Source organism: Tachyglossus aculeatus, chromosome X1 (assembly GCF_015852505.1).
Source record: "Tachyglossus aculeatus isolate mTacAcu1 chromosome X1, mTacAcu1.pri, whole genome shotgun sequence".
Lineage (NCBI taxonomy): Eukaryota > Metazoa > Chordata > Mammalia > Monotremata > Tachyglossidae > Tachyglossus > Tachyglossus aculeatus.
In genome coordinates, this window is record NC_052101.1 from 45,508,193 (window position 1) to 45,531,477 (window position 23,285).

General features: G+C 47.9%; 1 pseudogene; it reads right to left on the reverse strand.

The window, feature by feature from the left end:
* LOC119949851 overlaps window positions 1-23,285 on the reverse strand; it is a 93,492-nt pseudogene that overhangs the window by 66,137 nt on the left and 4,070 nt on the right.

Sequence of the window (23,285 nt, forward strand, 5' to 3'; positions counted from 1 at the left end):
TTGGAGGAGATGTGATTGGAGGAGACTGTAATCTCATTGTGAGCAGGGAATGTGTCTGTTTATTGTTATATCGTACTCTCCCAAGTGCTTAGTATAGGCACTACCATCCTTCCTGTCTCACAAGCCCACATCCTTGGTGTCATCCTCGACTCTGCTCTCTCGTTCACCCCTCACATCCAATCCGTCACCAAAACCTGCTGGTCTCACCTCTGCAACATTGCCAAGATCTGCCCTTTCCTCTCCATCCAAACCACTACCCTGTTGGTTTAATCTCTCATCCTATCCCGACTGGATTACTGCATCAGCCTCCTCTCTGATCTCCCGTCCTCCTGTCTCTCCCCGCTTCAGTCTATACTTCACGCTGTTGCCCGGATCATCTTTGTGCAGAAATGCTCTGGGCACGTTACTCCCCTCCTCAAAAATCTCCAGTGGCTACCAGTCAACCTACGCATCAGGCAAAAACTCCTCACTCTCGGCTTCAAGGCTCTCCATCACCTTGTCCCCTCCTACCTCACCTCCCTTCTCTCCTTCTACAGCCCAGCCCGCATCCTCCGTTCCTCTGCCGCTAATCTCCTCACAGTGCCTTGTTCTTGCCTGTCCCGCCGTCGACCCTCGGCCCACATCCTCCCCCTGGCCTGGAATGCCCTCCCTCCGCACATCCGCCAAGCTAGCTCTCTTCCTCCCTTCAAAGCCCTACTGAGAGCTCACTCCTTCTAGGAGGCCTTCCCAGACTGAGCCCCCTTTTTCCTCTCCCCATCGCCCCACCCTCTGCCCTACCTCCTTCCCTTCCCCACAGCACCTGTATGTATATAAGTTTGTACAGATTTATTACTCAATTTTACTTGTACATATTTACTATTCTATTTATTTTGTCAATGATGTGCATCTAGCTTTACCTCTATTTATTCTTATGACTTGACACCTGACCACATGTTTTGTTTTGTTGTCTGTATCCCCCTTCTAGACTGTGAGCCCGTTGTTGGGTAGGGACCGTCTCTATATGTTGCCAACTTGTACTTCCCAAGTGCTTAGTACAGTGCTCTGCACACAGTATGTGCTCAATAAATACGATTGAATGAGTGAATGAATGAATGAGCTTTGCACATGGTAAGCACTCAATAAATACGATTGAATGAATTAACGAATTAGCAGTAGGGGCCCTGCTTCTCTTCCTATCCCTTTGCTGTTCTCAGGATGCCCCCAGCTGGGGCAGAGTGAGGATTTGGAGGACTTGAAGCCCCGAAAGGTTCAGGCTTGAGGTGTCCTGTGGCCCCTGGAGAACCTGTGTGACCCCATGACCCCAGCAACACTGCAGAGGATCGGACGGGTGGCTTGGTGACCAGAAGGGTGAGAAGCAGGGAAGCAGCATGGCCTAGTGAATAGAGCATGGCCTGGGAGTCAGAAGGACCTGGGTTCAAATTCTGGCTTGTCGGCTGTGTGACCATGGTGAAGTCACTTAACTTCTCTGTACCTCATCTGTAAAATGGGGATTAAGACTGTGAGCCCCATGTGGGACATGGCCTGTGTTCAACCTGATTATCTTGTATCTACCCCAGCATTTAGTACAGTGCTTGACACATAGTAAGAACTTAACAAATACCATCATTATTATCATTATTAAGCAGTGCAGGGACAGAGGAGCAGAGATCTTGCTGCCTCCCTAGCCGTGGGGCCAGCTACAGGGAGCAAAGCAGTCCTCCACCCCCACCAACTTCAAGTGCTTGAAGATTTCTCTTCTCCCGCAAAGCTTCCTGGTACCTAGCTAACCACCCCTCCAGGCTGCAGGTGCCAGAACTGGGAGCTCCTCACTCAGAGGGGTAGTAAGCAAAGCATAGCCCAGCCCAGGAAGAAAGTTGATCTTCAAAGCACTCTGGGAGGACGGGCACATGGGCAAAAGTTCGTGGGAAGGGCAGTTTTGGGTGTCCATTTGCAAGACACTTTATGTCTGTGTGCAAGAGTGTATGTGTGTGTGCTTGTGAATGATTGGGAGTGTGCATGGGATAGTGTTTGTATGTCTCTGCACGCTGTCTGACACCTGCCAATGTGAGCCCATACAGGGGAAAGATGAGTGTACTTGTAGATGGGCACTGACATATATACAAGTGTGTAATAATAATAATAATAATAACAATGGTATTTGTTAAGTGCTTACTATGTGCCAAGAACTGTTCTAAGCACCGGGGTAAGTACAAGATAATCAGGTTGGACACAGTCCCTTCCCCAAATGGGGCTCACAGTCTTAATCCCCATTTTAAGATGAGGTCACTGAGGCACAGAGAAGTGAAGTGATTTACCCAGGGTCACACAGCAGACAAGTGGTGGATCAGGGATTACAGGATGACTCTGGGGAGACAAAGAGAGTGTGGCACCAACCCAGATCCAAGATTCAGAACAAACTGAAGGTCTCGCGGGTGCTGTGGTGTCCAAACATCATCTTGGGGGTGAGACCGGAAATGCCTCCTGAGATCTGGGCCTTTCCCAGGTGCCCCTTTGGCCACCTTGGGCAGGTCCCGCAAGCACCGTCTATGTGCCCTACTTCATTTCGCCAATGGGTAGGCCAGGATCACAGACAGGTGGGTGCTGGCGCCCATTAAGACCACTGGCTTCAAAGCGGGGCCCTGGTTCCATCAGCCTTTGCAGGGCAGGGCTGCCCAGGAGAATGCTGTCCAGCTGGATCTCGGACTGGCCGCTCTACACTGTGCTGATGAGGGGTGGAGGTGAATGGGGCAAGCTCAAAAACACTTTAAAGATGTAGCAGAATCGATCCTCCAAACAAGGTGGCCCAGCAGTGGGATAGCTGGAAGTTGGCAGATGGAGCTGGGTCAGCCTGGCAGGCAGCTACAGAAACAGGGCCACGGCCTTAAAGCAGTGGCTTCAGGGCAATCCAGACACCAGGAGGGAGAGATGACAGGCAGTTGGGAAGTCAGTAGATCGTGTTTATTGAGTGCTTACTGTGAGCTTAGGGCTGGAAACTCCCTCTAGACTGTAAGCTCATTGTGGGCAGGGAACTTGTCTACCAACTGTTATATTGCTACTATATTTAATGATGGTAATTATGGCATTTGTTAAGCACTTACTTTGTGCCAGGCACTGTACTAAGCACCGGAGTGGAGACAAGCAAATCGGGTTGGACACAGTCCCTGTCCCACGTGGGGCTCACAGTCTTATTCCCCATTTTACAGATGAGGTAACTGAAGCACAGAGAAGTAGAGTGACTTGCCTAAGGTCACACAGCAGACAATGGCTGAGCTGGGATTAGAACTTATGACCTTCTGACTCCCAGACCCATTCTCTATCTACTACACCACACCAGGGAGTGTATCTATTTAATACTATATCATACTCTCCAAGCTCTTAGTACAGTGATTTGCACACAGTAAGTGCTCAATAAATACCATCGATTGATTGACTGCACTAAGTGCTTGGGACACACTCCCTGTCCACAATGAGCTAACAGTCTAGAAGGGAGGAGTTTTGCAGGCCCATGGTGCAGAAAAGACCGTCCGTCACAGATTGGTCGAACGGTCCCCCACCCGTGGAGAAAACTTCACTGTTGGTGGGGTCCCCATTGGACTTGGAACGAGGGTGGCAGGGGATGGCCAGGAACCCCACGGAAATTCCTGATTTTATAAAGGAGGAGACCAAATTCACTGAGAAATGGGAAAGTCTGAAACCAGATGAGGGAGGCAGGAAAGACCTTGAGTCAGAAAAGGAAGAAGCAAAATAGAGAGCAGATTGTGCAATATTTCCTAATGCAATCACTGGGCAATTCTGACATTTGAAAACCTCATTTGAAACTTTAGAGGGGAATTTATGATCACTTTAACCTGGACTATGTCCCAATTAGTACACTGTCTTGTAATAATAATAATAATGATAATAATAATATTTGTTAAGCAATTACTCTGTGTCAAGCACTGCTCTAAGTGCCGGGATAGATATAAGTCAATCAGGTCGAACTCACATAGGGCTCACAGTGTGGACAAGAACAGGTGTTGAATCCCCATCTTACGGATAAGGAAACTGAGGCCCAGAGAAGTTAAATGATATGCCCAAGGTCACCCAGCAGGAGAGTGGCAGAGTCAGGATAAGAATCCAGATCCTCTGACTTGCAGGCCTGGGCTCTATCCACTAGGCCACACTGCTCCTCATTGCCTCATGTTTCTTGGGAAAGGAGTTTTCTGCATTAAAGAATGCCAACACCTCTGCCAAAGCTTCCTCTGGCCTCTTCTTTGGCCCCACACCTACCCCATGCAGGGTCACCTGTCCCAAGAGACAACCACCTTGCAGGCAACAGAGTTAAAGATGTACTCCTCATGTTGAATTCCTCACTATGGGTGATGAGATCGAAAGAACTCATGGATTGGTTCAGTGCAGTGAGACTGCATTCATGAGGGTGAGTGAAGCTGATGAGCTCTAACAGACTTGCACACCATGGGGTGTACGGGTCATCGCCGTCTTCATAATAATAATAATAATAATAATGATGGCATTTATTAAGCGCTTACTATGTGCAAAGCACTGTTCTAAGCGCTGGGGAGGTTACAAGGTGATCCCCCCCTTCTTACCTCCTTCCCTTACCCACAGCACCTGTATATATGTATATATGTTTGTACATATTTATTACTCTATTTATTTATTTTACTTGTACATATCTATTCTATTTATTTTATTTTGTTAGTATGTTCGGTTTTGTCTCCGTCTCCCCCTTTTAGACTGTGAGCCCACTGCTGGGTAGGGACTGTCTCTGTATGTTGCCAATTTGTACTTCCCAAGCGCTTAGTACAGTGCTCTGCACATAGTAAGCGCTCAATAAATACGATTGATGATGATGATGATGGGTGGCTTGCCAACTTACAACTTCCACGACAAAAGAGAGGCTTCCGGGAAACCTATGTTTGGATTTGAGGCACTTTGATAAGCCGCCTCAAAAACAGTTAGTCTTGGAGCACTTGGCCAAAGGGGAGGATTCGCTGGTCATAAAGTCAAACGGGCTTCATGGTACCGCAAGTCACTTCACTTCTCTGGGCCTAAGTTAGCTCTCAAGACTGTGAGCCCCAAGTGGGACAGGGACTGTGTTCAACCTGATTACCTTGTATCTACCTCAGCACTTAGAAGAGAGTTTGGCACATACCACAATTATTATTATTATTGCTACCACACTGCGTTCATAGAAACACAGCAGGGCACCTTGCTGGTCCTCTGCCATTTAGATGAGCTGTACTCAGACCCCAAGCTATCAGAGGGGAAAGGTGTGTCCCACCCCTGGCAGTTGACTGTGACCAACCATCTGGGCTGAAGGACTTACAAGACTGAAGGCGGATTTTGCATCATGACCTACTGGAAAGAGCCCGGGCCTGGGATTCAGAGAACCTGGGTTCTGATCCCAGCTGAGCTCTGCGACCTCAGGCAAGTCACTTCATTTCTCTGGGCTTCAGTTTCTTCATCTATGGAATGGGGATTCGATACCTGTCCTCCCTCCTGCTTAAACTGTGAGCTCAATGTCAGGCAGAGACGGTATCCAACAGGATTAACTTGTGTCTACCCCAGCGCTTAGAACAGTGCTTGACACAGAGTAAGTGTTTAACATATATCAATGTTATTATTGCAGGGCCTGGTTTCTATTCATAGTGCAGGTGCACGCTACAATAATAATAATTTTGGTATATATTAAGGCACCAAGCACTATGTTAAATGCAGGGATATGTACAAAATTATCTGGATGTTTTGGTTAATGAGCACAGATAACTAAGCCATAAGTAGGTCTGGGGACCATGCCATCCCTGGGTCAGGGGGTAGGGCAGGGGCAGGAGGGAGGGGAAGGGGCAAAACACCTAGGGTGGGGCCATAGGGCCAGGAGTCAGGGGTATGTGGGGATGCAAGGATGGACACCACTTGTTGGTGCAGTAGTTTCACCCTTAAATTTCTTCCCTTGGCAGACTAAGGGCCTGGTGCCAATGATTCCAAGACTCTTTTGACCCTCCCCAATTAACTCTACCATTCGCCGGGAGGAGTGGTGGGCATGATACCTGAACCCACTTTGCCTTCCCTCAGGCCTGCCCTCCCCAGGAGAGGTATCTCCAGAGACTCAGACCATCTTAGAACAGTACTTGGCACATAGTAAGCGCTTAACAAATACCATCATCATCTTCCACAGCTGTTCTGCCCTTCCACCTCCCCTGGGACCAGGCTGGGGTGATTCAGCCTTGGGCCCCAGGCTGTGGTGAGTTCTGAGGCCAGGGGTAATGTCTTGGCAAAGAGAAAGCAGAACAACCGCTGACACTGTCTGAATAAGGCAGGGTCACAGGGGCCTGAATTCTGGACAAGGCGATGCCCATGATGTGATGATGTCAGAGCTGCCATTTTGCTGCTGGTTTCACGTGCTCCTACAGTATTTCTCCCAGGGAGACCCCTGAACCCCCCGACTGCTCAAGAGCCTTGTTGCTCTCCTCCCAGATCCGTGTGAAGTCCAGCTAAATGTCTGAGCTACAGAACCTGGAGGCAGAAGTAGAGGCGGAGGGAGGCTCAGGATCAAAATGATTAAAAAAATACTGCTTTAGATGAAAGTATCTGGTGCCCAATCGGAATGCGAAAGGGCCAGGCCAGCTGAAAAACAGACTATCTGGGGTGAAGTGGGAAGACTGGGCACCCTGAAGAGGAGGAGGTGAAGGAGTAAGAGAAGGATGAGGAGAAGAAGAATGAGGAAGAGAATGAGGAGGAGGAAAGAATGGATGGAACACAGGTGGGGTCAGGAATATGAGAAAATGGCCACCAAATCAATCAATCAATCGTATTTATTGAGCGCTTACTGTGTGCAGAGCACTGTACTAAGCACTTGGGAAGAACAAGTTGGCAACATATAGAGACGGTCCCTACCCAACAGTGGGCTCACAGTCTAAAAGGGGGAGACAGAGAACAAAACAAAACATATTAACAAAATAAAATAAATAGAATAGATATGTACAAGTAAAATAAATAAATAAATAGAGTAATAATAATATCCCCAAGCAGTCCTGCAGGTCATCAGAATCCAATAAGAACACATGTAGCCACAGTGACCTCTTGTGAAGAAGAGGTTTGTTTCCCCTCCACATATCTAGTGCCAAGTCATATGCTAATTCTGCAGGATAAAGGAAACCCCTTTTCTGGACAGAATTGCCCTGGGGACCATTACTGGGGTAGGATGCGTTCCCAAGCTGAAATATTGGGATGGTCTTTATTAGGCGGTGGCAGTGGGGTGGGGGCGGTAATGAGGCCAGAAGATATTACACTCCCATGCCTCTCGCCCGCCCACTCCCTCAGCCACTTGAGCCCTGGCATATAAACAGGAACTTGAGAGGTAAACGGGATGGAATCAAGAAATTCGGAGCTTAGGAAAAAACATCTTAGTGGTTTGCAGACGTTCGGTCACCAGAGGGAAGGTGGGAGGGGCGGACCATCTCTCTGATTGAGGCTGAGAGTCAGGAGGCCTGGGTTTGAGCTGGGAATCCATCCTTAACTGAGCACTAGGTGGGGGCCATTTTGCCAAGTGGAGGCAGAACCAGAGCCCAGGGGATTCTGGTCCCTCCCTGCCGCCACCACCACATCCTGCCTATCTCCTCCCATCCCTGCTTCCTCCATGGCATTCTAAACTCAGGAGCTGGAAGGGACCGTTGCAGGTCATCTGTTCCAGCCCCCTGTCTCCAGCCCGATTTTGGCATCTGAGACTGACGGACTTTAGCTCATTGTTTTAAGACTCTTCGCAGCCTCTCTGAACAGGCTTTGCAATGCTTCATCCTTGTCAGGGGCCCAACGTTTTCCCTTATGGGCACCTGAACTCTTACTCTTTGAAACTCTCTTTTGGAAGCTCCATGGCCCAGAGAAAAGAGCATGGGCCTGGGAGTCATAAGACCCAGGCCCTAGTCCCAGCTCTGTCATTGGCCTGCTGCGTGACCACCGGACGAGTTGCTTAATCTCTCTGTGCCTCAGTTTCTTCATCTGCTAGAATAGATGCCTGTTCTCCCTTCCTCTTAGATTGGAAGCCCAGAGTGGGGCAAGGACTGGGTCCAATATGATTATCTTTTATTATTATTAATAATTAATAATAATAATAATAATAACTGCCTATTTTCTCCACTCCCATATTCATCATAATTGTGGCATTTGTTAAATCCTTTCAGTGTGCCAAGCACTGTACTAAGCACTGGGGTAGATAGGCGAAGCAGCGTGGCTCAGTGAAAAGAGCCTGGGCTTTGGAGTCAGAGGTCATGGGTTCAAATCCTGGCTCTGCCAACTGTCAGCTGTGTGACTTTGGGCAAGTCACTTCACTTCTCTGTGCCTCAGTTACCTCATCTGTATAAATGGGGATGAAAACTGTGAGCCCCCCCGGCACAACCTGATCACCTTGTAACCTCCCCAGCGCTTAGAACAGTGCTTTGCACATAGTAAGCGCTTAACAAATACCATCATTATTATTATTATACAAGATAATTAGGTCCCACAGTCAAAGTAGGCGGGCAAACAGGTAACGAATTTCCATTTTAGAGATGAGGAAACAGGCTCGGAGAAATTAAGTGAGTTGCCTAGACCCATGCTCTTTCTATAACCTTGCATCTGCCCCAGAAGTTAGTACAGTGCTTTGCACAGAGTGATGCAGTCTCCCATCAAGAACAACAGCTGAGCAATGGTCCTGAAGTCTTAATCAATCAGTCAATCAATCAGATATATTCACTGAGCACTTACGTTGTGCAGAGCACTGTACTAAGTGTTTGGAAGAGTACTATACAACCGAGTTGGTAGACACATTCCTTGTCCAAAGCAAGCTTACAGTCTAGAGGGGGAGACAGACATTCATATAAAAATATATATATTACAGATGTGTACATAAGTGCTGTAGGGCTGAGGGTGAGGTGATATCTCAAGACCGAGAAGCCACACATAGTAATTGATTTTGAGGCCAGTGATTTGCCTAGCATTACTCACATTCATGTGAGTGTGCATTCTTGCTGGGGCAGGGATTATAACAAGCGAGTCAGCAAGTGCTTAATAAATAGATATACCGTAATGATTACAAATAATATCATTATACTACATATTATTATATATTAATTGTATTACTAATTAATAAATGCCATGATTATTATGATGATTTCAAACTACTGGCTCCTGTGGTTCTTATAAGTCCAGAAGAATGACTGGCTAGGATTTTCTTCCACCTCTTCCCAACACCCCTTCAAACCTGGACTGGTCTAAGTCCCAGGGTAGATACAGGATAATCAGATGGAACACAATCCGTGTCCCAGCCAGGACTCACAATCTAAGAGGGAGGAAGAGCAGGTATCTTATCTACAGTTCACATGTCAGGGACTGAGGCCCAGAGGGGTAAAGAAATTTGCCCAGGAGAAAGTTGGGTGCCCAGGTTCCCAATTCCATGCTCTTTCCCTAGGTTGTGCTGCCTCCCATTTCCACCTCAAAGTTACCTGAAGGTCGAACTGACCCCCCAAAGTCATTTTCTTCAGTTCTTATATCGCTCCAGGTTTCTTTCTCCTGTTCCTGTGTTGTTTGGTTTTAACCCTAAGGGGGCTTCTTTGAAGCAGTGTGGCTTACTGGATAGAGCATGGGCCTGGGAGTCAGAAGGATGTGGGTTCTAATCCCGGCTCTCCCACATGTCTGCTGTGTGACCTTAGGAAAGTCACTTCACTTCTCTGGGCCTCAGTTCCCTCATTTGTAAAATGGGGATTAAGAGTGTGAGCCCAGAGACTGTGTGCAACCTGATTAACTTGTATCTCCCCCAGCGCTTAGAACGGTGCTTGGCACATAGTAAGCTCTTAACAAGTACCACAATAGTTTGTATTCCCTTCCTCCCCACTAGCCCAGCAAACTTCCATGCAATTTTGCAAGATCCTTTTTCTCATTTTTCCAGACCAACTCAGAATTCTATTTTTGATCCAAAGCGCTAGCCACCTCTCCTTATTTTTGAGCCATCTGCTCTTCTGCCATCCACTTGGTCCTGCCTGAATGTCTACCTTCCCTGGACACTTTGGCTAGGATGCCATTAGAGAATGTCAGTCAGACAATGTGAGCCTGTTTGGGAGAAAGTGCTCATGTGTTCACAGGAGCTGTCAGACTCTGTGAGGGCTGTAACGCGAGTTTTCTGCAAGATGGGGTTGTGCAAGAAAGCAACTCCCAGAAGAAATGGCGATCCGGGTTTCCGATTCCACCCTCCTGGGCATCAGTAAGATCCCCGGTTGGAAGGCTGTACCCCCAGGCTGACCACGAGCAGCCGCCTGCTCCACTCACCTATCAGTAGCTCAAGATGGTCTTCCCGCAACCGCTTTCCGAGCATGGATCCAAAAATCCTTCTTGGCGATGTAGATTCACCGATGGGTGATTTGTTTCGGTTCCTTCCCAGGCCTCGGTGCCAGGCTGGCCGTCTTGTGACTAGCAGGGCCTGCCTTCTCCCCATGTTGAAGACAAAGATGGACCCCTGCATTCTTCCCATCCTCAGACTCTTGTCCCAACCTCCATGAGGTCTCCCTAATCCTGGCTCAGAGCTCTGCATGGCTCTGCCGCATCCTTGGCTCCTAGGAGGCAGGCAGAAGTAATTCATTAGTTCACTGTTTCTGCTTTTTCATGGTGTTATTTCTTTCCTTGTGTGTCTGTTCCCGGCTCCCACAGGGCCTATTAATTTTCCAATAATTAATAAGAATTATGGTACTTGTTAAGCACTTACTATGTGCCAAGCATTTTTCTAAGTGCTAGGAGAGATGAAAGTTAGTCAGGTTTTGTGTAACCCAGGCTGTGACTGAATTATTATCCTTGTAACTGACCCCAATACCCTGCAGTCAATCAATGGTATTTATTGAATTCTTGTTGACTGCAGAGGCCTGGACTATTAATTGCGGTATTTGTCAAGCGCTTATTATGTGCCAAGCACTGTACTAAGCTCTAGGGTAGACACAAAATAATCAGGTCAGACACAATCCCCATCCTACATGGGGCTCACAGTCTAAGTAGGAGAGAGAACAGGTAGCCCTATTTTACAGTTGAGGAAACTGTTACATGAAGCAAGTGTCTTGCCCAAGGTGTCACAGCAAGAAATTGGAAGAACCAGAATTAGAATCCAGGTCCTTCTGACTCCCAGGCCTATTTTCTTTCCAGAAGGCCACGCTGCTTGTGGTGCTTGGAGTGTTCACCCAAAGCAACATGTTTGCTGCCCTCCAGGATCTTACAATCTAATGAGGAAGACAGACACAAATTAGTATCAAGGACTGGGAATGTAAGTGCTCTACAAAGGCTTTAACGAACATAATGGTGATCATAATGAATATGAGTAGCAGCTCTATTGTACGGGCCTCAGAGTATGGGCCTAGGTGTCAGAAGGACATGGGTTCTAATCCCGGCTGTACCACCTGTTTGCCGTGTGACCCTGGGCAAGTCACTTAATTTCTCCATGCCTCAATTCCCTCATCTGTAAAACGGGGATTAATACTGTGAGCCCCATGTGGGACATGGACTGTGTGCAACCTTATTAGCTTGTATCTATCCCTGCGCTTACAGTGCCTGGCACATAATAAGAGCTTAATAAGCTCCCATTTTCCTCTCCTCCTCCCCATCCCCCCCACCCTACCTCCATCCCCTCCCCACTGCACCTGTATATATGTCTGTACAGATTTATTACTCTATTTATTTTACTTGTACATATTTACTATTCTATTTATTTTGTCAATGATGTGCATCTAGCTTTACTTCTATTTATTCTGATGACTTGACACCTGTCCACATGTTTTGTTTTGTTGTCTGTCTCCCCCTTCTAGACTGTGAGCCCGTTGTTGGGTAGGGACTGTCTCTATATATTGCCAACTTGTACTTCCCAAGTGCTTAGTACAGTGCTCTGCACACAGTAAGCACTCAATCAATACGATTGAATGAATGAATGAATGAATGAAATACCATAAAATATATTGACCAGCACAGAAAATTTTAAGAATAAATAACTAACCTGTATCTACCCTAGTGCTCTTCAGAGGGTGAGCACTTGACAAATATCATAAAAACTAGTACATTAATAATAACGACGACGATTCCATTGATTGAGTATAATGTGCCTTAGAGATCTTGGAAGAATGAAGGGCCTCAGGGGGAAGGTGGGGGGAAGATCTAGGGTCACAGTGGGAGAAAAAATTCCAACCCTAGGCCTACCCAGCACCTGCCCAGGGTCTCCAGGGAAATGAGCCAAGATTGGGTGTGGGGCTGCCCTTCCTGATGCAGGCTGCTGTGAGTGAGTGGGAGAAAAAATTCCATTCCAACCGTAGGCCTACCCAGCACCTGTCCAGGGCCTCCAGGGAAATGAGCCAAGATAGGGCGTGGGGCCGCCCTTCCTGCCACAGGCTGCCGTGATCCCCGCTTCCTGCCCATATCAGCCCCAGTTGCCTCAGCGGCCTGGAGAGACTCAGGAGGCACTGCCACCTGCAGTTCAAACGAAGCAAAGCCCCAATCCACCCAATCCACCCAATTAATCAATCATTCAATGGTTTTTATTGAGCTATGTACAGAGCACTATATTAGGCACTTGGGCAAGTATGATGTGCCAGAGCTGGTAGACCCCATTCCCTGCCCATAAGGCACAAGCCACCTAATCTCACCACCCAATCTCACCCAATTCCATGAGCCACACCTCCTCCTTCTCCCCTGAGCCAGGGGTAATAAAGAATACCTTCACTCCTCTGCGGACAACATAACGTGGCCTACTTTAAGTCAGGGCATCGAAAAGCATACTCACCCTAAAGGTTCTTTGCTAACGTTCACAGAAACTGACGCCCTCCCTCACTACCAGGTCTGTTCAATTCCCCACCCCTGGTCCCTGTAAACATGGCCGTCGCTTGTGAGTTGCAGGATTCAGTGGAAGAAGGGAGGCGAAGGGAGGTGAAGGGAGACCGAGTGCCTAAAATAAAAGCCCCCGACAGAAAGGCTCCCACTTTTGCATATATTCTAGACAGAGGACGAACTAGCTGAAAACCAGGCTGGCCGGTACACAACTGGATGAATGGCCACCCAACATCTATGGGGGTCTCCACTGGGGTGGGCTATAATAATTGCAGAGGACTTGCAGTGTGCAGCAGACTGCCCACTGTATCCCAGGCAGTTTTCAGCTCAATATCTCCCCATGAATTCCCTTAATGTGGCCTTCATCCGATTTTGCTTCTCTCAATTCTTTCCCACACACTCTCTGACCAGTCCAGATCCTCTACTTGAAAAGTAAGGGAGCAAGGTAACAGACAGTAAGACTATAAGCAGGTCAAATCATGGGAGATCACGGCCTCAGGTGCTCAAGTTAAGCCCGAGTTCAGTTTCCAGAGATAATCGCCTCAGGCAGAATTTCCTGATCACCAGCTTCAAGGCTGTCCACCAGCGCACTCCTTTCTTCTTACTTCTCATTCTGCCCTCTTCACCTGCTACTTCCAAACAGGCTCTCTCTTCTTCTCCAATCAATCAATAGATCAATCATTGATATTTTTAGAGTGCTCACTGTAGGCACAACAAGCAGCAGCAAGGCCCCGTAGAAAGAGCATGGGCCTGGGAGTCAGAGGACTAGGATTCTAATCCCGGCTCTCCCAATTGCTTGCTGTGTGGCCTTGGGCAAATCGCTTTGCTTCTCTGTGCTTCAGTTTCCTCAAGTTTAAATGGGGATTAAATCTTACCCCTCCTACTTAGCTGTAAGCCCCACGTGGGACAGGGACTGTGTTCAACCAGATAAACTTGTATCTACCCCAGCACAGCATGGCCTAGTGGATAGAACCCTAAGCTTGGAGTCATAAGGATTTGAGTTCTAATCCCGGATCCATCACTTGTCTGCCATGTCACCTCAGGCAAGTCACTTCACTTCCCTGTGCCCCAGTTCCCTCATCTGTAACTTGGGGATTAAGACTGTGAGCCCCACATAGGACCTAATTAGCTTGTATCTACCCCAGTGCTTAGTCCAGTGCTTAGAGCAGTGCTTGGCACATAGTAAGTGCTTAACAAATACCATCATTATTATTACAGTGCCTGGCACATAGTACATCCTTAACAAATACCATTTTTAAAAAAATAATAAAGTTGATAAACATGATCCCTGATTTCCAGGAGTTTACAATCTAGTGGGAGACATTAACATAAATTATGAGTGGGGAAGCGGCAGAGTATAAAGACATGGACCTAAGTGTTGTGGGGCTGGGGGAGGGGTGAGTAGAAAAGTGATCTAGGGCAAAGATGACATTGGGGAGGGCAAATAGTGGAGAAATGAGGGGTTAGTCGGAAAAAGCCTCTTGGAGGAGATTGATTTTAGTAGGGCTCTGAAGATGGGGAGTGATGGTCTGTCAGATATAAAGGGGAGGGGGGAACAGGCTGGAGGGAGGATGTGAGCAAGGAGTTGGTAGCGAGACAGGAGAGACTGAGGAAGGGTGTTAGAGGTTGGTGTTGGAGGATTAAAGTGTGCAGGCTGGGTTCTGCCTGCTGATCAGTAAGGTCAGGTAGGATGAGGAGAGCTGATTGAGTACCTTGAAGTTGATGGTAAGCAATTTCTATTTAATGTGGAAATTGATGGGCAATGGCTGGATTATTTTGAGAAGTTGGGAGACTCCGAAGGAACATTTTTTTAGAAAAATAATTCGAATAAATGTTTGGATCAGCACGCTAGCAGTTTGGATGGAGAGGGAGGGGCAGATTCTAGAGTTGTTGTAATGGGAGACCCAACAGGATTTGGTGACTGACTATGTGGATTGAATGAGGGAGATGAGTCAAGGATATTGCCAAGGTTATGGGCTCGAGAGCCAGGGAGGATGGTGGTGCTGTCTACAGTGATGGGAAAGTTGCAGGGAGGACAAGGTGGCAATATGATGGGTTCTGTTTTGGATATGTTAAGGGTCAGTGGGATAACCAAGTAGAAATGTTCTGAAGGCAGGAGAAAATGTGAGCCTGCCCAGAAGGAAAGAGGTCAAAGCTGTTGATGTAGATTTGGGAAGAACCAACCTTCTCTTTGCTCCTTTGACTTCTACCATTCATTCATTCAATCAATCGTATTTATTGAGCACTTACTGTGTGCAGAGCACTGTACTAAGCGCTTGGGAAGTACAAGTCGGCAACATATAGAGATGGTCCCTACCCAACAATAGGCTCACAGTCGCCCCCAGCCATCATGCTCCTGCCCTCCTCTATTGCCTGGAACCCTCTCCTCCTTCATATCTGCCAGAACACAGCTCGACCCCAACTCCAAAGCCCTTCTGAAAATCCACCTCCTACAAGAAAACTTCCCTGATCATTTCCCTTCTTCCCAAGTCATATCTTCCCAAGCACCTATCATCTCAGCATGTAAACTCTCCCAACTACTTACCACCTCAGCAGTTGGGCTCTCATAATAATAATAACAATAATGATGGCATTTATTAAGCACTTACTATGTGCAGAGCACTGTTCTAAGTGCTGGGGAGGTTACAAGGTGATCAGGTTGTCCCATTTGGGGCTCGCAGTCTTAATCCCCATTTTAAAGATGAGGTAACTGAGGCACAGAGAAGTTAAGTGACTTGCCCAAAGTCACATAGCTGACAATTGGCGGAGGTGGGATTTGAACCCATGACCTCTGACTCCAAAGCCCGTGCTCTTTGCACTGAGCCATGCTGCTTCTCCCCCTGCAGCTCTCAGGTACAAATCAGTTTCGTATCTACAACTGAAGTACTTTAGTTACTCACCCATCCATCTTTCTATTCTCTTTTCCCATGTCTCAGATATTTTGATTTCATCTCCCTTATTCAATTTTAAGTTCCAGGGAACGCATGTCTTGCTTACATCGTACTTTCCCAAGTGATTGGAAGAGACTTTTAGCTCCTTGTGAGCAGGGTACATGTCTACCAATTCTATTATATCTGTACTTTCCCAAGTGCTTTGTACAGTGCTCTGCACACAGTAAGGCTCAATAAATATTGTTGATTGATTGATACAGTGCTGTGGACACAATAGGCACTCAGTAAATATTGTTGATTGATGAACTGATTGACATATCCTTTGACATTCACCTCTGAAGTCTGTCACACCTCACCCACCAAGGTGAATATTTTGGAACATTTTAAAGAAGCAGCAGGGCATAGTGGACAGATCATGGGCCTGGAAGTCAGAAGGTCATGAGTTCTAATCCTGGCTCCACCACTTGTCTGCTGTGTGACCCTGGGTAAGTCACTTCACTTCTCTGTGCCTCAGTTACCTCCTCAACTGTAAAATGAGGATTGAGACTGGGAGCCCCATGTGGGACAGGGACTATGTCCAACCCGATTTGCTTGTATCCATCCCAGGGCTTAGTACAGTGCTTGGCACATAGTAAGCACTTAACAAACATCATAATGATTATTATTATTATTATTTATGGCCCATCAATTTGGGTCAACTTTTGTTTCTCTGTCTTCTGGGTGGCATCACGCTGTGCCACGCAGGGACGGGGGACATGCCTCTACACGTCATGTGTGAGGTGGGTCAGTTGGGATGAAGAGTCTCTGAACCATCAGGGTCCCTGCTTTCAGGATGACCCCCGAATGGCAGGCAGGATTCAGCTGGCAACCCCCAAAGAGTCCAGGGTGGCCCCTGGCCTGCACCCAGGGCAAAGCCTTTCCTCTGTCAACTCTAGCACTGAAGGATGTCCATCCCCCAGCCTTCCCTTTCCCTCAGGCAGTTCTGGGGGGGAGCTCTGAGGACCCCCAGGAATTAAACCAAGAGGAATACAGGGAGAATTCGGCAGCAGGAGAGAACTATATCCCATGAAGCCGATGGCCACGTTGGGGAATGGCATCTCCCAAACCTAAAGGCACCCCACCGACACCATGCTGACTCCCCACCTCCCCAACCCAGGTCTTCATCATCACTCGCCACACACTTGGGAGGCCTTCAACTCCTGCCTTCCAGCCATCCAAAGTGAGGACGGTACAGGCCCGGGACAATAACTAAATCAATGGGTCCGCTGTCCAGGAAAATCCTATCAGTGGTATTCATTGAGAGCCACTTGTCTGCAGAACACTGTGCTGAACACTTGGGGGATAGATGTGCTACCTGCCCTCAAGGAACTGACAGTCTAGAGGGGGAGGCAGACATTAAAATAAATTACAGATATGTGTTCCAAAGTGAAGCGGGGCACCCGCCATCTCAAAATCAAAATGTTATCTAGTGGCTGCCAAAGCGGAACTCAGAAGCGTGGGCGGGACACCACCCTCCACAACTAAAACCATTAGAACATCCCAGGTCCGGAATGAAGAAGGTGTCCCTCACCCCCGTGCCAACCAAATAAGTTATAAATGGAGGTTGGACAAGCTGGAGCTGGAAGACCCGAATGGCCCTCTTAGGTTCTGGGCAAAGGATCTAGACTTGCAGTAGCTGGCCACATTTGCCTCTGCCCAGAGCGTGAGATGCCCGCTCTGTCTGCACCAAACAAGGAGCCATGGGACAGGTAAGTGTCCTGCTGAACGCTCGTGGGGCTAGAAGTTAGGGTGCTTCGCCAGGTGCGTTTAACGCATAAATATATTCCTCCGAAGTGGGAAGCATTGGTGGGTGGGAGCTAGATGCTTTTCCACATATGAGTAACACATAAATGAATTCCTCCTGAGTGGGAGCTTGATTGTTCACCACGTGTGAGTAATGCACAAGTGAATTCTTCCCAAGTGGGAAGTGTTTGTGGGCGGGAGCTAGGTGCTTCACCACATCTAAGTAACACATTAGCGTATTCTTCCTGAGAGGGAAGTCTTTGGTTTGAGTGGATGCAGGGCATCATAGGGAGCAGGGCACAAAACTAAAATAAATGTATTGCTCCCGAAAGGGAAGTTCAATTCGCCACCTAGAATAAATCTTGGATGGCTCAGCCTTTCTGACTCCAGTCTCTCACTCTTGCCGCACCGATCCTCAAACCCGTCCCCATGCAACGTGAGACACAGGGAAAGGAGCAGAGCATAAGGATATATTAATTCAGTGAAAGAAGATGCCAAGGACACACACTCCACAGAGCCCAGAGTGGGGTGTCAAAGGCCTGAACACCCCAGTTTCACAGCCAGGGTCCAGAACTGTATGGTCTAGTGGAGAGAGCACGGGACTGGGAGTCAGAAGCTCTTGGGTTCTAATCCCGAGTCCACCATTTGTCTACTGTGTGACCTTGGGCAAGTTACTTTACTTCTCTGGGCCTCAGTTACCTCATCTATAAAATGGGTATTAAGACTGTGAGCCCGATGTGATTTGCTCGTATCTATCCCCAGGGTTTAGCACCAGGCACATAGTAAGTGCTTAACAAATACCATAAAAAAAGAGACCAAATCAAACCAACCAACAAAAAAAAAACTTGTTTTCAATCTAATAGCACAGAGAAACAGGAAACAGACCAGAGACTTGGGTGGGGGTGGGGTGGTCTCACTCCAGCTCTTGGGAGCACTTGCTGCATGCACACAGGTATGTTGCCTAGTGGAAAGAGCACTGGATTCGGTGTCAGGACACCCTGGCACTGGTCCCAGTTCTGCCACTGGTCTGCTGTGTGCCTGGGGCAAGCCACTTAACCTCTCAGAGCCTCAATTTACAGTCTCTAGACTGTAAGCTTTTTGTGGGCAGGGAATGGGTCTGTTTATTGTTATATTCATTCAGTTGTATTTATTAAGAACTTACTGTGTGCAGAGCACATGGCCAGAGATTAATGTTGCCTTCCCCAAAGAGACAGACCAAAGAGGAGGCCTCCCTTAGCTCCTACAGATTTTATTTCCAAACTCAATACCTATGTGCTCAACACCTAGGTAGGTTTTCATTTGTATTTTTTATCTCTTTTCTGCTAGGATGAACAACTTCACACTAGTTGTAGATAATGTATGCTGTCTCCCTCCTTTGATGGTAAACTCTTTGAGGGTAAAGAATGTTTGTCTTGATTCTCTTGTACTATCCCAAGTGGGGATAAGACCGTGAGCCCCACGTGGAACAATCTGGTCACCCAGTATCCCCCCCCCCCAAGTGCTTAGCACAATGCTTCGCACATAGTAAGCACTTAACAAATGCCATCATTGTTATTATTATTATTATAAGTGCAGACAGTGCTCCGTACCCAATCGTGCTCAATAAATGCCCTGGGTTGATGGATTGCTTGTGGTCCTTTTCAATCTTGAGTTTAGATTTCCTGAACTGTAAAGACCTTAGCCCTATTTTTCCAAGTTGTCTTCGGGGGGTGGGTAAGTGAACTCTTTCTTCGTGGCAAGTTTAAACAAACTGATCCTGCACTTGGCTTGACCAGTCCTCAAGTAAACTTAGCAAAACATCAGGAAGTGACTTTAGAATTTATAAATACTTTTCCATGTCATGGTGCCAGCAAAGGTCATATAGGAGTCAGAAAAATAGCGCAGGCTCCAAAGAAATCAGGCCAGTAAGAGGAAACAGACCATGAGGTGACACTGATTATTTTGATCTTTGGGACACTAACAGTCTTACTTTGTGCTGGATCCACTGCCACCCCCTGGAGTGGTCAGCCCTACCAATCTAAGGCTGGCCAGTGCTCCTAATCCTGGGCTGACCAGTCACCTTGTTCTGGGGCTGGTCACCAGCCTGGAATTCCTGAATCTCTGGAATTTTTTTATGATATTTGTTAAGCACTTATTATGTGCCAGGCACTGTACTAAGCATTGGGGTAGATACAAGCTAGTTAGTTTGGACATGATCCATGTCCCTTGAGGGGCTCACAGTCCTAATCCCCATTTTACAGATGAGGTAACTGAGGCATTGAGAAGGTAAGTGACTTGCCCATGGTCACAAAGTTGACAAGAGGTGGAGTCAGGATTAGAACCCAGGTCCTTCTGACTCACAGGTCTGTGCTCTGTCCTCTAGGCTATGCTGCTTCTGCTGGATCTGTTCTAGTCCTGTTGTGAGACTGGCTAGTGGTGCTCAACTTTGAAGCTGGCTGATGGAATGGGGACACTTTCGCAGACTGTTCCTTGGTGGTCACAATGGACCAGATACAGCATGTGGGGAAGAAGGAAAAGGAGGGAAAGATGAGATAGGTTTGGGGGTGGAAGGGCCTTCACAGAGGAGAAAGGCAGGAGGAGACAGACAAGGGGGAGACATGCAGGAGAAGTGGAGAGTAGAGGTCAGAAAGTGGAAAAAGGGCCCAGTGGAGGGGAGGGAGAGGGACAGGGGAAAGAAGGGAAAAAAATCAATGGATGGGGGGTGGGGGAGGGAGAGGCCTAGGATTGAAGGGGAGGAGTTCAGACATCACAGCAGTAGCAGAGAGAGCTGGAGAGAGAACCAAGACTGCCAGCCATGGCAAGCAGGTCTGCCCAGGGGTCTAGCCAGGCCCCAGGCTCAGAGGGGAAGAAGGGAGGGGGAGAGAAAGGAGAAGGGAATGGGGGAAGGAGGGGGTGAGGAGAAGGAGGAGTAAGAAGAGCAAGAAGAGAAGATAGAGGAGGAAGAGGAGGAAGAAGAGGGTGAGGAGGAAGAAGAGGAGCAGAAGGAAGAGGAAAAAGCAGAGGAGAAGGAAGAAAAGAAGAGGAAAAGCAGGAAGAAGAGGAGAAGGAGAAGGAAGAAGAGGAGGAGGAGGAAAAGGCAGAGGAGCAGGAAAAGGGAACTCAGGAAGAAGAGGAGGAGGAGAAGAAGGAACAGGAAGAAGAGGAGGAAGTGGCATAGGAGGAGGAGAAAGAGAAGGAGGAGGAAGAAAAGGAAGAGGAGGACTTCAGGCTCAGGACTGGAAAACAAGCTGAAGTTGAACAGGCAGGAATGGTAGAGAACACAGGAGCCCCGCAGATGGGAGGCTGAGCACAGAGAGAACCTGAAACCACAGACTGGGAAAGAGGCTGTGGGAAAAGTTGGAAAACTGGATGGGGGCCTGAGCTGGGAAGGTCAGAAAAAAATACTTATGGAAAACAGCAAATGGAAGGGCGGGGCTTACAGGAAGCGAAAACAGGGGAAGCTGACAGAGGAGAGAGTTAGCCCTTGGGAGAGGAAAAGCAAATCATCGGCAGAGACAGAGGAGAAGGGCTAGGAGGAGAGATGGAGCAGGCCAGGAACCCAAACCAGAACCAATCCTGGAGACAGGTAGGAGGGGAAACATCAGACTTGGACAAAATATTGAAAAGGTGCTAAATTGGGGAAAAGACTACAGAGCAGGTGAGAAGTGGAGGAGGCTCTTAAGGGATGATACTGTAAAGTCTACTGGCTGTAAAACTGACAAAAACCAGGGTGAGACAGTCACCGGGCACACAGACAGAAGCAATGATAACTCAAGTGCCTGAAAGACCGGACACTACACCCAACCCATCTTCCGGGACTTTAATTAAGCTTTGGATGTCTAAGACTTATGCAGCCAGTCACTTTCATGCCAACTGAATCCCTGAGTCCAGGGTGTGGCTCAGTAGCACAGATGACAACCACAGCCTGCAGGAGGGCAGTGCGGGTGGACTCTCCCTTCCCCCTGCAGAGACATGGGGAGGTGGTAACACACTTCCTTCCCTGGGACTGTTGGCCTGAGATCTGCCCCTCTGAGAGGGTGTGTCTGGAATGCTTTCCTGCCAGGATTTTGACTTGTTTTCATTGCCGATTGGGATTGCCAACCTGGTACTTTCTCGTTTTAGTAATGCAGGTCACTAATGCAGGTCAGCAATGCAGGGAGAGAGTTCGGAGAGGCCTGGGGGAAAGAGAGCTGCAGCCCAAAGGAAGGAGGCGGTGGAAACGGGTGGGGGCCATGGCGGAGGACGCTTAGGACAGAGCAAGAGCAGACGGCCCTGACATTAGCTATGCACACATTTTAGTTCTCTTTGTGATACCGGGGCGTTTGGGCTTTCTGACTCTGGGATGGCCATAACACGCCCCTTGTCCTCCAGCCCACCCCAGGGATGGAAAGGATCCAGGTAACCCCTAGTGCATCTACATTTCCAAATCCAAGCAGAAGGGCAGGCTGTTTTAGCTCATCTGGGCCCAGCTCCCACCAGGGGTATGGGACTATAAGAAACCAATCAATCTAGTAATCATATTTATTGAGTGCTTACTGTGTGCAGAACACTGTACTAAGTATTTGGGAGAGTAAAATATAACAGAGTTGGTAGACACATTCCCTGTCCACAATGAGCTAACAGTCTACTGTAAAATCAGCAGATGTTTGGGTCCAATTTCCAGTTAATCCGTGGTATTAATTGAGTGCTTTCAGTATTGCTGAGCACTGTGCTCAGCTGAGCACGCTTGGAAAAGTAAAACATAATGAAGTTGGTAGATGTGGTCTCTGCCCACAAGGAGCTCACAGTCAAAGGGAAATTTCTGATCCTGAAGTGGGTATGGGGACCCTGCCTATCCTTAAAAAATGAATTGCCTTTATTTTGAATTGCCTTATTCCCAAATGACTTCCAAAACCAGAATGTGTCATATTCAGGGGCGAGTGCTATTTGGATAAAGACAGTCCATCCATCCCTCACACCACCCCTCCCCACAACCACCAGACCCAATATTTCAGGCTGAAGTGGTAGAAGCAGATTTCTGCGGGTCAGCTCCAGATGAATCCCCAGCAGCCCCCTGCCCACCTACTGACTAAACAGAGTTGGTGGGGAACGACAGTTGAGAAGCAGTGCAAGAGGACCTGAATTCCAATCCCAGCTCCACCATTTCTTCTGCGGGGAGATCCCGGGCAAGTCACTTCACTTCTCAGGGCCTCAGTTACCTCATCTACAAAATGGGGATTATGACTGTGAGCCCTATGTAGGGCAGGGGCTGCGTCCAACTTGACCACCTCAGAGCCAACTGTGAGCCCGTTGTTGAGTAGGGATTTCTCTGTTGCCAAATTGTACTTTCCAAGCGCTTAGTACAGTGCTCTGCATACAGTAAGCGCTCAATAAATACGACTGAATGAATGAATGAATTACCTTGTGTCTACCCCAGTTCTTAGTACAGTGCCTGGCACAAAGTACATGCTTAACAAATACCATTAAAAAACAATGAAACAAAAAACAGAGAGGATGAGATGACTTTAGAGATGGCAAAATTTCTGCCCCGATGGCCATTAGGATGGGAAGAGAGATGCTGTGACCATCTGGCCATATAAAAAGTAGTCATTTCCCCCAGAAGCGATAAATGAGGCTGGACCCTGGCCTGAAAAAGAGTACAAACAAGAGGCTATCCTGTATGGATCTCACAGCATTTGGACTGTAAGCCCCGGGTGGGGCAGGGGCCACGGCTCGCATCTCCTCCTGCCTTCAGGACATCTCCATCTGGATGTCTGCCCGCCACCTAAAACTCAACATGTCCAAGACTGAACTCCTTGTCTTCCCTCCCAAACCCTGCCTTCTCCCTGA